The sequence below is a fragment of the Somniosus microcephalus genome, chromosome 17, assembly GCF_052327205.1.
Source record: "Somniosus microcephalus isolate GS21.2 chromosome 17, FLI_Smic_1.0, whole genome shotgun sequence".
Classification (NCBI taxonomy): domain Eukaryota; kingdom Metazoa; phylum Chordata; class Chondrichthyes; order Squaliformes; family Somniosidae; genus Somniosus; species Somniosus microcephalus.
The window spans coordinates 93,083,719-93,097,079 of NC_141003.1; the positions used below are offsets into that span (position 1 = coordinate 93,083,719).

The 13,361-nt window shown below is 50.9% G+C and overlaps 1 protein-coding gene across 8 annotated transcripts in view; it reads left to right on the forward strand.

The window, feature by feature from the left end:
• LOC147105924 (protein piccolo-like) overlaps positions 1-13,361 on the forward strand; it is a 917,910-nt gene that overhangs the window by 643,940 nt on the left and 260,609 nt on the right. The window lies entirely within an intron of this gene.

Consider the following 13,361-nt stretch of genomic DNA (forward strand, 5'->3'; position numbering starts at 1 on the left):
ACACACTCCCAATCTCTCTCTCTCACACTCCCAGTCTCTCTCTCTCACACCAATCTCTCTCTCACACACTCCCAATCTCTCTCTCTCTCTCACTCCCAATCTCCTCTCTCTGACACTCCCAATCTCTCTCTCTCTCACATTCCCAATCTCTCTCTCTCACTCCAGTCTCTCTCTCTCACACTCCCAATCTCTCTCTCTCACACTCCCAATCTCTCTCTCACACATTCCCAATCTCTCTCTCTCTCACTCCCAGTCTCTCTCTCTCACACTCCCAATCTCTCTCTCAGACTCCCAATCTCTCTCTCTCTCACACTCCCAATCTCTCTCTCTCACACTCCCAATCTCTCTCTGTCTCTCACACTCCCAATCTCTCTCTCTCTCACACCCCAATCTCTCCTCTCACACTCCCAATCTCTCTCTCTCACACACTCCCAATCTCTCTCTCACACTCCCAATCTCTCTCTCTCACTCCCAATCTCACTCTCTCTCACACTCCCAATCTCTCTCACACTCCCAATCTCTCTCTCTCTCACACTCCCAATCTCCTCTCTCTCACACTCCCAATCTATCTCTCTCACACTCCCAATCTCTCTCTCTCTCACCCAATCTCTCTCTCTCACACTCCCAATCTCTCTCTCACTCCCAATCTCTCTCTCTCTCACTCCCAATCTCGCACTCTCTCACACTCCCAATCTCTCTCTCTCACACACTCCCAATCTCTCTCTCTCTCACACTCCCAATCTCTCTCTCTCACACACTCCCAATCTCTCTCTCTCACACACTCCCAATCTCTCTCTCTCACACACTCCCAATCTCTCTCTCTCTCACACACCCAATCTCTCTCTCTCACACTCCCAATCTCTCTCTCTCACACACTCCCAATCTCTCTCTCTCTCTCACACTCCCAATCTCTCTCTCTCACACACTCCCAATCTCTCTCTCTCTCTCTCACTCCCAATCTCTCTCTCTCTCACACTCCCAGTCTCTCTCTCACACTCCCAATCTCTCTCTCACACTCCCAGTCTCTCTCTCTCACACTCCCAATCTCTCTCTCTCACACACCCAATCTCTCTCTCTCACACACTCCCAATCTCTCTCTCACACTCCCAGTCTCTCTCTCTCACACTCCCAATCTCTCTCTCTCACACTCCCAATCTCTCTCTCTCTCACACACCCAATCTCTCTCTCTCACACTCCCAGTCTCTCTCTCTCTCTCACATTCCCAATCTCTCTCTCTCACACTCCCAATCTCTCTCTCTCTCACACTCCCAATCTCTCTCTCTCTCTCTCACACTCCCAATCTCTCTCCCACTCCCAATCTCTCTCTCTCTCTCACTCCCAATCTCTCTCACACTCCCAATCTCTCTCTCTCTCACTCCCAATCTCTCTCTCTCTCACTCCCAATCTCTCTCTCTCTCACTCCCAATCTCTCTCTCTCTCACTCCCAATCTCTCTCACACTCCCAATCTCTCTCTCTCTCTCACACTCCCAATCTCCCTCTCCTTCCCTCTGTCTCTCTCTCCTTCCCTCTCTCTGTCTCTCTCTCCTTCCCTCTCTTTCTCCTTCCCTCTCTCTCCTTCCCTCTCTCTCTCTCTCCTTCCATCTCTCTCTCTCTTTCCTTCCATCTCTCTCTCTCTCCTTCCCCCTCTCTCTCTCTCTCTCCTTCCCCCCCTCTCTCTCTCTCCTTCCCTCTCTCTCTCTCCTTCCCTCTCTCTCTCCTTCCCTCTCTCTCATTCCCTCTCTCTCTCTCCTTCCCTCTCTCTCTTCCCCCCAGTCGCTCCCTCTCTCTCTTCCAACAACAAAATGCCCTCGAGAAAGCCTCGGCACCACCGGCTCCCCCAGCTAGTATACTTATAAAACACCTTGGGACTTTCCTTTATTTTGCCCACCAGTGTTTTTTCATGCCCCCTCTTCGCTCTCCTAATTCCTTTTTTAAGTACTCCCTGCACTTTCTATACTTCTAGGGCTTCTACTGTTTTTAGTCCTTTGTATCTGCCAAAAGCCTGCCTTTTTTTCCTAATCCATTTTTGTATATCCCTTGACATCCAAGGTTCCCTGGGTTTGTTGGTCCCACCCTTGACCTTTACGGGAACATGTTAGCATTGTACTCTCTCCCTTCCTTTCTGAAAGACTCCCACTACTCTGATGTGGATTTTCCTACAAGTATCTGATCCCAGTCCACTTTGGCCAGATCCTGCCTTATCATATTAACATCGGCCTTCCCCCAATTTAGAAACTTTATTTCCAGTCCATCTTTGTCCTTTTCCATGACTACCTTAAATCTCACTGAATTATGGTCACTGTCACCAAAATGCTCTCCTACTGATACTTCTACCACTTGCCCGGCTACATTCCCTAGAATTAGGTCCAGTACCGCCCCCTCTCTTGTAGGACTTTCTACATGCTGACTCAAAAAGCTCTCCTGGATGCACTTTAAGAATTCCGCACCCTCTAAGCCTTTCACACTCTGACTATCCCAGTTAATATTGGGGAAGTTGAAATCCCCTACTATTATTACCCTATTCTACACTTCTCTGAGATTTGCCTACATATCTGTTCCTCTATCTCCCCCTGACTGTTTGGGGGCCTATATTACACTCCCAGCAAAGTGCTTGCCCCCTTTTTGTTTTTAAGTTCTACCCATATGGCCTCATTAGAGGAACCTGCTAAGATATCATCCCTCCTTACAGCATTAATTGACTCTTTGATTAATATTGCGACACCCCCTCCTCTTTTACACCCCCCTCTGTCTCTCCTGAAGATTCTACACCCTGGAATATTGAGCTGCCAGTCCTGCTCCTCCCTCAACCATGTCTTTGTGATAGCAACAATATCATACTCCAATGTGTTCAACAACACCTTCAATTCATCTGCCTTACTCGCAAGACTCCTTGCATTAAAATAAATGCCATCCAGCCTTGCCAGACTCCCTTGTGCCATTACATATTTGCTCTGCCTTCCAGGTTGACTTGTTTTTTCCTCTATATTTGGCTGTGCATCACCCCCTACTATAGCTCCAATCTGCATCCCATCCCCCTGCCAAGTTAGTTTAACCCCCCCCCACCAACAGTACTAGCAAACCTCCCCGCAAGGATGTTGGTCCCGTTCTGGTTCAGATGCAACCCGTCCGACTTGTACAGGTCCCACCTTCCCCAGAAGCAAACCCAATGATCCAGGAAACTAAAGCCCTCCCTCCTGCACCAACTCTTTAGCCACGCATTCATCTGCTCTATCCTCCTATTCCTATACTCACTAGCACGTGGCACAGGGAGTAATCCAGAGATTACAACCTTTGAGGTCCTGCTTTTTATTCTGCTACCTAGCTCCCTAAATTCTTGTTGCAGGACCTCATCCCTCTTTCTACCCATGTCGTTGGTACCAATGTGAACCACGACCTCTGACTGTTCGCCCTCCCCCTTCAGAATGCCCTGCAGCCATTCAGTGACATCCTTGACCCTGGCACCAGGGAGGCAACATACCATCCTGGAGTCACGTCTGCGGCCACAGAAACGTCTATTTGTTTCCCTTATGATAGAATCACCTATCACTATTGCTCTCCCATTCTTTTTCCTCCCATCCTGTGCAGCTGAGCCACTCGTGGTGCCACTGACTTGGCTGTTGCTGTATTCCCCTGAGAAACCATCTCCCCCAGCAGTATCCAAAACGGAAAATCTGTCGGAGAGGGAGATGGACCCAGGGGACTCCTGCACTATCTTCCTAGTTCTTTTACTCTGTCTGGTGGTCACCCATTTCCTGTCTGCCTGTGCACTCTTTACCTGTGGTGTGACCACCTCGTTAAACGTGCTATCCACGAATATCTCAGCTTCGCGGATGCTCCACAGTGACTCCAGCCGCAGCTCCAGTTCCGAAACACGGATTTTGAATAGCTGCAGCTGGAGACACTTCCTGCACATGTGTTCGCCCTGGACACCTAAAGTGTCCCTGACTTCCCACATAGAAACATAGAAGATAGGAGCAGGAGTAGGCCATTTGGCCCCTCGAGCTTGCTCCGCCATTTAATGAGATCATGGCTAATCATCCAAATTCAGTACCCTGTCCCTGCTTTCTCCCCATATCCCTTGATCCCTTTAGCCTTAAGAAATATATCTAACTCCTTCTTGAATATATTTAATGAATTAGCCTCAACTGCCTTTTTTGGTAGCGAATTCCACAGGTTCACCACTCTCTGGGTGAAGAAATTCCTCCTCATCTCTGTCCTAAATGGCTTACCCCTTATCTTTAGGCTGTGACCCCTGGTTCTGGACTCCCCCGTCATTGGGAACATCCTTCCTGCATCTAGTCTGTCTAGTCCTGTTAGAATTTTATAAGTTTCAATGAGATCCCCTCTCATTCTTCTAAACTCCAGCGAATATAAGCCCAATCGACCCAATCGCTCCTCATACTTCATTCCTGCCATCCCAGGAATCAGTCTTGTGAATCTTCGCTGCACTCCCTCCATGGCAAGAACATCCTTCCTCAGATAAGGCGACCAAAACTGCACACAATATTCAAGGTGTGGTCTCACCAAGGCCCTGTACAACTGCAGTAAGACATCCTTGCTCCTGTACTCGAATCCTCTCGCTATGAAGACCAACATACCATTTGCCTTCTTAACCGCCTGCTGCACCTGCATGCTTACCTTCAGCGACTGGTGCACAAGGACACCCAGGTCTCGTTGTACTTCCCCTTCTCCCAATCTATTGCCGATCAGATAATAATCTGCCTTCCTGTTTATCCACATTATACTGCATCTGCCATGCATCTACCCAATCACCCAACCTGTCTAAATCATACTGGAGTAAATTAGGAAAGTGAGGTAGTGAGGCGGACAGGTTTAGGCAGGGAATTCCAGTGCTTAGGGCCTAGGCACGACCACCAAAGGTTGAGCGATTATAATCAGGGATGCTGAAGAGGGCAGAATAAGAGGAGCGCAGATATCTCGGGGGGGGGGGGGCGGTTGTGGGGCTGAAGGAAATTACAGAGATAGGAAGGGGCGAGGCCATGGAGGGATTTGAAAACAAGGATGAGAATTTTGAAATCAAGGCGCTGCTTAACCGGGAGCCAATGGAGGTCAGCGAGCAGAGGGGTGATGGGCGAACGGGACTTGGTGCAGGTTAGGACACGGGCAGCAGAGTTTTGGATGACCTCAAGTTTACGTAGGGTAGAATGTGGGAGGCCAGCCAGGAGTGCATTGGAATAGTCAAGTCTAGAGGTACCAAAGGCATGGATGAGGGTTTCAGCAGCGGATGAGCTGAGGCAAGGGCTGAGACCGGCAATGTTGCGGAGGCGGAAGTAGGCGGTCTTTGTTATGCTGTGGATATGTGGTCGGAAGCTCATTTCCGGGTCAAATATGAAACTGAGGTTGTGAATGGTGTGGTTCAGCCTCAAACAGATGTTAGGGAGAGGGATGGAGCCAATGGCTAGGGAATGGAGTTTGCGGCAGGGACCAAAATTAATGGCTTCGGTCTTCCCAATATTTAATTGGAGAAAATTTTTGCTCATCCAGAACAATATGTCGGACAAGCAGTCTGACAATTTAGACACTGTGGTGGGGTCGAGAGAAGAGGTAGTGATGTAGAGCTGGGTGTCATCAGCGTACATGTGGAAACTGACGCTATGTTTTCGATGGTGTCACTAAAGGGCAACATGTAGATGAGAAATAGGAGGGAGCCAAGGATAGATCCTTGGGGGACACCAGAGGTAACGATGCGGGAGTGGGAAGAGAAGCCGTTGCAGGTGATCCTCTGGTTATGATAAAAGAGATAAAAATGGAACCAGGCGAGTGCAGTCCCACCCAGCTGAACGATGGTGGAGAGGCGTTGGAGAAGGATGGAGTGGTCAACCATGTCAAAGGCTGCAGACAAGTCAAGAAGGATGAGGAGGGATAGTTTACCTTTGTCACAGTCAGAAAGTCACAAAGTCATTTGTGACATTGATGAGAGCCACATCGGTAATGTGGCAAGGGAGGAAACCTGATTGGAGGGATTCAAACATGGAATTGCCAGAAAGATGGGCACGGATTTGGGAGACGACAACACGTTCAAGGACTTTGGAGAGGAAAGGGAGATTGGAGATGGGGCGGTAGTTTGCAAGGACGGAGGGATCAAGGTTTGTTTTGTTGAGGAGAGGGGTGATGACGGCAGATTTGAGGGAGAGGGGGACAGTACCTGTGGAGAGAGAACCGTTAACAATATCAGCTAACATGGGAGCCAGAAAAGGAAGTTGGGTGGTCAGCAGTTTGGTGGGAATAGGGTCTAGGGAGCAGGAGGTGGGTCTCATAGACAAGTTGAGTGCTTAGAGATCATGAGGGGAGACCGGAGAGAAACTGGAGAAAGATGTGAGTTCAGGGCAAGGGCAGAGGGGAACCTTACAGGAAGTTTGGTCCAGTGGGCTAGGGGAAGGAAGGGAAGTGGCAGAGGCAGCTGAACGGATGGTCTCAATCTTAGAGACAATGAAGTCCATGAGCTCCTCACACTTGTTATCGGAGGTGAGGGTGGAGGAGACAGGGGAGAGGGGTTTAAGAAGACGGTTAGCAGTAGAGAATAGGAGCCGGGGCTTATCTTTGCATTCCAGAATGATTCTGGAATAGTGAGCAATTTTGGCAGACGAGAGCAGGACCCAATATTGCTTTATGTGGTCCAGCCAGAACTGGCGGTGAATGGCTAAACCAGTTGTCCGCCATACCCATTCAAGGCTGCGTCCCTTAAGGGGTGTGTTTTCCTCCAGTCGCTAATTTTAGTAAAAAGCCAGACATGAGTGTGAAGCAGTTCCTTCCTTTATACTCTTGTCTACCTTTTGCTAAAATTACTAGGTGGAAAAAATGTAGCCCTAGGGAATTCAATTTTGCAATTCAACTTCACCTTGTGTGCAGTCTGTGCATGGAATAATATAATTAATATATACCGAATCGTAGAAACATAGAAACATAGAAGAATCACTCCATACTTATTCAACTAGTCATGTTGAAATTAAAAATTAGACACCAAAATTATTAAAACAAAGGTAAGAGCAGAGATATCTGCCCTGAGCCAACAGTGTTCCGAATCAACCAATATTTTCCCAAAGATCAGGGGCTAGATTTTCAGTTGCTTGCGCCAGCAGTTAGCGCCTTAAGAGAAGTGATTTCCGGGCGCTATGCGTGTAGCGCCCGGGCGCAGCGCAGTTTGCGCCCCGCCCCAAATTAAGTTGCCCGTTAGCGCCGGCGCAAAGTTTAGCGCCCGCCCGGATGCGCGCGCAGAAAATGACGTCACATCCTCGTGCAACGCCCTTTGGCCGCCCCGATTGCAAACTTCAGTCGGACCGCCCCATTGTGCGGCGGGCGGCCGGAGCGTTTGGAAAAAGGAACGCAACACAACCAGCGCGGGCCCCGGGGGGCGCTAATTAAAGGGAACGTCCTCTCCAGTATAAAGGCCATCCATTATTTCAGAAAACAGTCTTGTGCAACGCATTTCTGGAGACACAACAAGGAGGATAGCTAACTGGTTTCAAGCAGCAAGAGCCAGGTATTTTTGGACTCAGGCAACAGCGCTGCAAGTGGCCATTTGGAAATTAGAGTGTTTGCCAGGATTTGATGGGGGTTGCATGGGGTGCCAACGCGGAGCTGCAGCTCCATGTCCGTAGGGCTCGCAGACGTATTGTGAGAGGGGCAGCCCTGGCTAGAGGCAGAGGGGGCTACAGGCGTCGGCCACGTAGGCCTTACCCAGTCAGGCTATACCGCCAGCAGCGCTCCTACCTAAACATGAGTGCCGCGCGATGTGTTAAAAGGCTCCGATTCCGGAAGGGGGTGATTGCAGAGATCTGCCACCTGCTTCGCCGAGATCTGCGGCCAAAGCTCAGGTGCAGGACGTCTCTGTCGGTGGAAGTGAAGGTGACAGTGGCATTGAACTTCTATGCCACCGGCTCCTTCCAATACGCTGCTGGGGACATAGCAAACATCTCCCAGTACGGCGCGCATCGCTGCATCCGCCAGGTGACCGAAGCACTGTTCAGAAGGAGAAGCCAATTCATCTCCTTCCCCATGGCCCTGGAGAGCCAGCATCAGCGCGCATTGGGATTTTCCAGACTCGGGGAATTCCCCTTGGTGCAGGGCGCCATTGACTGTACGCATGTGGCTTTGCGGGCCCCTCTGGAGCATGGCGAGCAGTATCGCAACAGGAAGGGCTACCATTCTCTGAATGTGCAGCTGGTCTGTGACCACAAGCAGCGCATCATGGCAGTCAATGCCAGCTTCCCAGGCAGCAGCCACGATGCCTTTATCCTGCGGCAGAGTACTGTGCATGACATGTTCCAGGCACAGCCTCCCCCAAGAGGATGGCTACTCGGGGACAAAGGCTATCCTTTGTGCACCTGGCTCATGACCCCGCTCCGCGCGCCCAGGACCGCTGCTGAAGAGGCCTACAACGAGAGCCATCAAACCACCCGCAACATCATCGAGCTAACTATTGGGGTCCTCAAGCAGCGGTTCCGCTGCCTTGATCGCTCCGGAGGAGCTCTCCAGTATTCGCCGGACCGGGTCTCCCAATTTGTGGTGGTTTGCTGCATGCTACACAACCTGGCTATCCGCAGGACTCAGGCACTGCCACCTGACGTTGGACCAGCACCTCAGGAGGAGGAGCAGGAGGAGCATGAGGAGGAGGAGGAGGAGGAGGAGGAGGAGCAGGAGTACGTTCCCAGGAGGGAGCGACCAGGGCCAAGGGCCGCACGACGCCACCTTATTACACGGTACTTCTAAGCCCCCTGTCAGGGAATGGCCAGGGGCCATGAGGGAAGATGAATGCAGCCGCTCCGCAAGCCCTCAGCCGGCGAAGCCAACAAACACTAAGAAGAACAACCATGGAGACTGCATGAATAAAGATAATTTTTTATTAAACAAAAATGAAAAGCCCTTCCCACATGAATCCCCAAAAACAATAAACGGGCCCCACAAAAAGCCCAACAAACGACTCACTCCCACAAACTGGGGAGGAGCCACTCCACCTTTATTGAAACCGGGCCTCAACGTCGGCCTAACGCAAAAAAAAAGCCCTCCAAAAGCACAACCATGGGCAAAATAAAGATGGCCACCGCCATATTAAAGGAAAGCTGGCCACACCCTCTACTGAGTGGCCCGCGAGGGCGAGACCTTGGCCAGCATTTTGCCTCCCCTGCCCTGCCTGCTGCTCCTTCGCAAGCTCTGCCCAGTGGCTGCTGCGAGGCTGGGGGAAGGCGCCTGAGGCTCAGATGCCCTTCCGCCAGATGCCGCTGGGGGGCGGCCTACACAGCGTTTGGGCCTCGAGGGGCCGTCTCCTGAGTGGCGCGCCTGAGCCTGGCCACCATCAGCTGCAGCCGCTTGCCCTTGACGCCCCAGAGGGGGAATGGCGGCGACGGATGGTGCAATGTGGGCCAGCTGGCGTCTGGGATGCGCTGGCTGGTGCTGTGGCGCGGTGGCACTCGGCCGGGCCCGCACTGCAGGATCCGCAGCAATCAGCCGACGGCCGGCTTGCTGGGATGGTCCAGCGCGGCGCCTGCCCTGGCGATGCCTGCCTGAGACAGCGCGTGTGGCAGCAGTGAGTGGCCCTCTGGTCCTGGTGTGCGCGCGCATCACATCCGCCAGGGTCTTGACGGCATCAGTTAGCATGCGGCCAGTCGCGGCAGTTGCTGCCCCGAACTCGCGCACACTGGTCGCCAGCGACTCGATGGCCTCAGGCATGCGCCCCACCACGCTCATGAGCTCCGTGTGGCGCCGGTCCGAGTCGTCGGCCATCTGATCGAGCTTCCGCACCTCCTCCGAAGTGAAGGTGTCCGGACTGGAGTCGCGACTCTCCCGCTGGGGAGGAGGGGGCCGAACTAGGGGACCCTTGCCGCGTTGGTGACGGCGAGTGTGCCGAGCAGCAGCACTCCCCTCTGATCCTTCCCCCCTTTGGGGGGAAGGCCGCGGGCCACGCGCACGGCTGCTGGGTGGCTGGACGCCACTGGTCCCAGAAGCTGCATTGCCCTGCGACAGTTCCTCCAGGCACTCGTCCAGTGAGGAGGTGTCGAGCATTTCCTCCTCTCCTGCGGGACGTGACTGTTCCCCCGAAGGTCCGGCTTGCTCCTCCTCCTCCTCCTGGTTGGAGGTGCTGTCACTGGCAGCCTCAGGGTCCTGGTCGTCACCAGCTGAAAGCAGGAATGCACAAGAGTAGCTTCAGAGTGAGGAGACGGCGTCAGCGAGGGAGTTAGGACTGGTGGGATTCAGCGCATTGGTGGGACAGTGGCAAAGGAGGTAGCTCGGATGGGCCAGTGCGACGCGAGAGGGCCAAAAGGCGAGGTCCTTACCATTGCCGGGCAGTGGAGGGTCGGATACACCGCACGCTGTGGGGACAATCACACGTGCTCCCATGAGCACACACACGCGCTCCTCCAGCCGAGTGAGCTTCTGCAGCTTGGCGCGGCCACCCCTGGCACGGGCCTGGCGATTAAACGCTACTTTAGCCTGCAAGAGAAAGGACGGGCTGTAAGGGCGCAGTGAAGCCCTGATGTAGTGTGCACTGCCTCCCATGGTGGAATAGCTTGGACAGAGTGAAGCCCTGATGTAGTGTGCACTGCCTCCCATGGTGGAATAGCTTGGACAGAGTGAAGCCCTGATGTAGTGTGCACTGCCTCCCATGGTGGAATAGCTTGGACAGAGTGAAGCCCTGATGTAGTGTGCACTGCCTCCCATGGTGGAATAGCTTGGACAGAGTGAAGCCCTGATGTAGTGTGCACTGCCTCCCATGGTGGAATAGCTTGGCCAAAGTGTAGAGTGCCGAATGGCCATTTGATGCTCATGACTGTCCCAATGCTGCTGGCTGAGGGCTGGCCAAAAGGACTTTCAGGTCCCTTTGCCCATCATGTCAGGTGTACATGCAAGAATGAGGAGGAGACTGGAAAGGCTACTCACCCTCACAATCCTGGTCAGATCGTTGTACTTCTTACGGCATTGTGTGTGGGTCCTGGGGGCCTCGCCGGTGAATGTCACCCTCTGGGCGATCTGCTTCCAGGCTTTGGTGTAGTCGTGGTGGGTTGGATTCCTCCCACTGTCTGGAAACAAGATCTTGCGCCTCACCTCCAGAGCTGTGAGCATGATGTCCAGATCACCCTCTGAGAAGCGCAGGGCACGCTGACGGGCCTTCTCTGGCGTTGCCATGACTCCCTGGGGCTGAGCAGTAGTGTTGAGGCCTCTTTGCAAGGCTGCAGTGTGCAGGGCGTGGCAGCAGACTAATTCGTCCCTTCCCCCTTTAAGAGCTGGTCGGCACCACGGGGTCTGCTGTCAGTGCAAAAATGACCGCACCCGTGCTGCGCCCCGCCTGGGCGCTATCCCTCTGGACCGCCGGCTTAGCGCCTAAAGAGAGTAGTGGAACGCCTCTTTTAGCGCTCCACCAACCTCTTAGGGCGAAGCCACTGAATTCCCGGCAACGGGGCGCTACTTTGGGGCGGGCGCTAACTTCGGGCGGGCGCTAAAGCTAGCGCCCCAAAACTGCCTAAACTGAAAATCTAGCCCCAGGACTTTAGTAAGATGTAGCCTTTTCCAGTGTTGAGCATAACTGGAATGTTCCCCTCCAAAACAATGCCACCCATTTCAACTGTTTCTAAACCGGCTTTACCGGTGTGTAGCTACTAAATGGAGAATCAATTTTAGATTAAAATCCAACAACAAATGATTTAGTGGTAGGCTGGTGCTGTACAATGCAGGAAGGCCAATCACCATGTCTGTGTAGCTATAGTTAGAGATGTGAAATGAGCCAATTCATCAAAATGCCATCGCAAATCCTCAGAAAAATGGTTTGAAGCAGTATTCACTGAAGGTCAAAGAAGTGTATTATTCCTACCCGTTCACTTCACTCATTGCTTTTGTAAATGCCATGAAGAAACTGACCTAAATAAACCTTTTAATAAAGAATTGAAACTCTACCAGTAGGCCTTCTGTATGTTACATATTAATATTTTAAGTATTCATGTGCCTATGTCCCAATGACATCCAGAGGGGTGCCCTCCTTCACACTTGGGCCAGACTGCTTTCTCAAACTTTATATTTGGGCCATCTGTATTTGATGTGATCTGATTCTGAATAAAAGTTCTTCCGAATGTTCATTGTCCAATATGAGCTGTCATGACAACTTGCAGCAGCCCCATTGTAAGCAATCAGGCACATTGGAACTGTGCAATACACTCCAGGGGAAGAGCAGTCCATCACGGGAGACACTGAAGTAAGGGCCAGAACAGTGCTTTCCTTAAATATTAAATATATCGGAAAACGTTTAGAGCAATACATTCAGCATAAAGTGCTCCTTTATCTACATATAATATAAACAGTGAAGCAAGTGTCTCCTTGCAGCAGATACATTATTAATTCTGTCTTTTATGGAGACCCACCATTTTGGTTCTCCTCTCCTAATGAGTTACTTGACGGAGCCATTCCAATGATAGGAGTTACTGGAGAAATTAGTGCTTTGGAGCAGACCAAATGTAATTGCTTTCATTCTTCAAAGCCTCTGCATAATGCTTCTGACACAGGGCTGTATTTTCCAGTGGGTGGGTGGTGAATTTTGCTGTAGCAACTACAGTATTTTCTGTTTCTGACTTGAACTCCATCTTTTGAATATTAAGACTCTTTGTTGTGAGTATTCAGCTATTTTAGCAACCAAGATAAAGATTACTTCTATTGGAAAAGGGGCAAGATACCTGTGATCCAGTAATGAACTGTACACTAAATGGGAAAACATTATTCTGTTTTGTTTTATAAACAACCCTCCAGTAGAATCCCCTTCAAACACATAAGTGGAGTCTTTGCCTGCTCAGGATGGAACTCGGGAAGTGTACCCAGACTGAGGCTTTCTTATCCTATACTGTTGCTACTCCGCTGCCTCCCACATGTTGATAAAAGCAGTCCATCAAATAATTTAACCTGACATCTATCAATAGCATTGCAAAATTTATAAGGGAAAGGCCATTTGGAATCCAACTTGAACCAAAACGTAACTTTTTCAGAACATCTAAGCTGTTTAGGAAAGCACTGGTGTTTGTTCTGGTCACGAAATTCCACAATATGGATGTCAAGTGAGGGCAGGTTTGGACTTAGTGTTTGGTCTCCCCATGACAAAGTAGCTTATAAACACTCATTCTCTAGGGTCACCCTTGGGCTGCAGTGGAGGGAGGAAATAAAAATGTTTCCATATATATTCTATCAAAAACTTAATTAAAAATATTGTTTTTCTTTGTTGTTATCCTGTTTTATTATATTAGATAGTAATTTGAAGTAGTGCACAGAGCTTTGTATAATCCAGGGAGAAGGCTGGTAACTGTTTGTTTCATATTACATTAGCTGTTTGTTTTAGTGTCCTAACCCAAACACTTATTTGTCCTCC